Here is a 3,390-nt window from a genome sequence, read left to right on the forward strand (position 1 = left end):
GCCAATCAGAGTGCGAGAAAAGCGCTCCCAAATGGCCTAACAGTGGCAGCCAATCAGAGTGCGAGAAAAGCGCTCCCAAATGGCCTAACAGTGGCAGCCAGCTAGAGCTAGCTTAAGTTAGCTTGGGTTAGCTTGAGTTAGCTTTAATTAGCTTTAATTAGCTTAAGCTAGCTTAAGTTAGCTTGGGTTAGCTTGAGTTAGCTTGAGCTAGCTTGAGTTAGCTTGAATTAGCTTGAGTTAGCTTGAATTAGCTTGAGTTAGCTTGAGTTAGCTTGAATTAGCTTGAGTTAGCTTGAGTTAGCTCGGGTTAGCTTGAGTTTGACTTCATTAACCCAAGTTAGCTTGGGTTAACTTCATTAAGTTAGCTTGAACTAGCTTGAGTTAGCTTGAGTTAGCTTGAGTTAGCTTGAGTTAGCTTGAGTTAGCTTGTCTTAGCTTTAGCTAGCTTGAGTTAGCTTGAACTAGCTTTAGCTACCTTGAGTTAGCTTGAGTTAGCTCGGGTTAGCTTGAGTTAGCTTGAGTTAGCTTGAGTTAGCTTTAGCTAGCTTGAGTTAGCTTGAGTTAGCTTGAGTTAGCTTGAGTTAGCTTGAATTAGCTTGAGTTAGCTTGAGTTAGCTTTAGCTAGCTTGGGTTAGCTTGAGCTAGCTTGAGTTAGCTCGGGTTAGCTTGAGTTAGCTTGAGTTAGCTTTAGCTAGCTTGAGTTAGCTTGAGTTAGCTTGAGTTAGCTTGAGTTAGCTTTAGCTAGCTTGAGTTAGCTTGAACTAGCTTGAGTTAGCTTGAGCTAGCTTGAGTTAGCTTGAGTTAGCTTGAGTTAGCTTTAGCTAGCTTGAGTTAGCTTGAACTAGCTTTAGTTAGCTTGAGTTAGCTTGAGTTAGCTTGAGTTAGCTTGAGTTAGCTTGTCTTAGCTTTAGCTAGCTTGAGTTAGCTTGAACTAGCTTTAGCTACCTTGAGTTAGCTTGAGTTAGCTCGGGTTAGCTTGAGTTAGCTTGAGTTAGCTTGAGTTAGCTTTAGCTAGCTTGAGTTAGCTTGAGTTAGCTTGAGTTAGCTTGAACTAGCTTGAGTTAGCTTGAGTTAGCTTGAGTTAGCTTGAGTTAGCTTGAGTTAGCTTGAGTTAGCTTGTCTTAGCTTTAGCTAGCTTGAGTTAGCTTGAACTAGCTTTAGCTACCTTGAGTTAGCTTGAGTTAGCTCGGGTTAGCTTGAGTTAGCTTGAGTTAGCTTGAGTTAGCTTTAGCTAGCTTGAGTTAGCTTGAGTTAGCTTGAGTTAGCTTGAGTTAGCTTGAATTAGCTTGAGTTAGCTTGAGTTAGCTTTAGCTAGCTTGGGTTAGCTTGAGCTAGCTTGAGTTAGCTCGGGTTAGCTTGAGTTAGCTTGAGTTAGCTTTAGCTAGCTTGAGTTAGCTTGAGTTAGCTTGAGTTAGCTTGAGTTAGCTTTAGCTAGCTTGAGTTAGCTTGAACTAGCTTGAGTTAGCTTGAGCTAGCTTGAGTTAGCTTGAGTTAGCTTGAGTTAGCTTTAGCTAGCTTGAGTTAGCTTGAACTAGCTTGAGTTAGCTTGAGTTAGCTTGAGTTAGCTTGTCTTAGCTTTAGCTAGCTTGAGCTAGCTTGAACTAGCTTTAGCTACCTTGAGTTAGCTTGAGTTAGCTCGGGTTAGCTTGAGTTAGCTTGAGTTAGCTTGAGTTAGCTTTAGCTAGCTTGAGTTAGCTTGAGTTAGCTTGAGTTAGCTTGAACTAGCTTGAGTTAGCTTGAGTTAGCTTGAGTTAGCTTGAGTTAGCTTGAGTTAGCTTGTCTTAGCTTTAGCTAGCTTGAGTTAGCTTGAACTAGCTTTAGCTACCTTGAGTTAGCTTGAGTTAGCTCGGGTTAGCTTGAGTTAGCTTGAGTTAGCTTGAGTTAGCTTTAGCTAGCTTGAGTTAGCTTGAGTTAGCTTGAGTTAGCTTGAGTTAGCTTGAATTAGCTTGAGTTAGCTTGAGTTAGCTTTAGCTAGCTTGGGTTAGCTTGAGCTAGCTTGAGTTAGCTCGGGTTAGCTTGAGTTAGCTTGAGTTAGCTTTAGCTAGCTTGAGTTAGCTTGAGTTAGCTTGAGTTAGCTTGAGTTAGCTTTAGCTAGCTTGAGTTAGCTTGAACTAGCTTGAGTTAGCTTGAGCTAGCTTGAGTTAGCTTGAGTTAGCTTGAGTTAGCTTTAGCTAGCTTGAGTTAGCTTGAACTAGCTTGAGTTAGCTTGAGCTAGCTTGAGTTAGCTTGAGTTAGCTTGAGTTAGCTTTAGCTAGCTTGAGTTAGCTTGAACTAGCTTGAGTTAGCTTGAGTTAGCTTGAGTTAGCTTGAGTTAGCTTGTCTTAGCTTTAGCTAGCTTGAGCTAGCTTGAACTAGCTTTAGCTACCTTGAGTTAGCTTGAGTTAGCTCGGGTTAGCTTGAGTTAGCTTGAGTTAGCTTGAGTTAGCTTGAGCTAGCTTGAGTTAGCTTGAGTTAGCTTGAGTTAGCTTTAGCTAGCTTGAGTTAGCTTGAACTAGCTTGAGTTAGCTTGAGCTAGCTTGAGTTAGCTTGAGTTAGCTTGAGTTAGCTTTAGCTAGCTTGAGTTAGCTTGAACTAGCTTGAGTTAGCTTGAGTTAGCTTGAGTTAGCTTGAGTTAGCTTGTCTTAGCTTTAGCTAGCTTGAGCTAGCTTGAACTAGCTTTAGCTACCTTGAGTTAGCTTGAGTTAGCTCGGGTTAGCTTGAGTTAGCTTGAGTTAGCTTGAGTTAGCTTTAGCTAGCTTGAGTTAGCTTGAGTTAGCTTGAGTTAGCTTGAACTAGCTTGAGTTAGCTTGAGTTAGCTTGAGTTAGCTTGAGTTAGCTTGAGTTAGCTTGAGTTAGCTTGTCTTAGCTTTAGCTAGCTTGAGTTAGCTTGAACTAGCTTTAGCTACCTTGAGTTAGCTTGAGTTAGCTCGGGTTAGCTTGAGTTAGCTTGAGTTAGCTTGAGTTAGCTTTAGCTAGCTTGAGTTAGCTTGAGTTAGCTTGAGTTAGCTTGAGTTAGCTTGAATTAGCTTGAGTTAGCTTGAGTTAGCTTTAGCTAGCTTGGGTTAGCTTGAGCTAGCTTGAGTTAGCTCGGGTTAGCTTGAGTTAGCTTGAGTTAGCTTTAGCTAGCTTGAGTTAGCTTGAGTTAGCTTGAGTTAGCTTGAGTTAGCTTTAGCTAGCTTGAGTTAGCTTGAACTAGCTTGAGTTAGCTTGAGCTAGCTTGAGTTAGCTTGAGTTAGCTTGAGTTAGCTTTAGCTAGCTTGAGTTAGCTTGAACTAGCTTTAGTTAGCTTGAGTTAGCTTGAGTTAGCTTGAGTTAGCTTGAGTTAGCTTGTCTTAGCTTTAGCTAGCTTGAGTTAGCTTGAACTAGCTTTAGCTACCTTGAGTTAGCTTGAGTTAGCTCGGGTTAGCTTGA

Source organism: Convolutriloba macropyga, unplaced genomic scaffold (genome assembly GCF_964194025.1).
Source record: "Convolutriloba macropyga unplaced genomic scaffold, txConMacr16.3 SCAFFOLD_4246, whole genome shotgun sequence".
In the NCBI taxonomy this organism is placed as follows: domain Eukaryota; kingdom Metazoa; phylum Xenacoelomorpha; order Acoela; family Convolutidae; genus Convolutriloba; species Convolutriloba macropyga.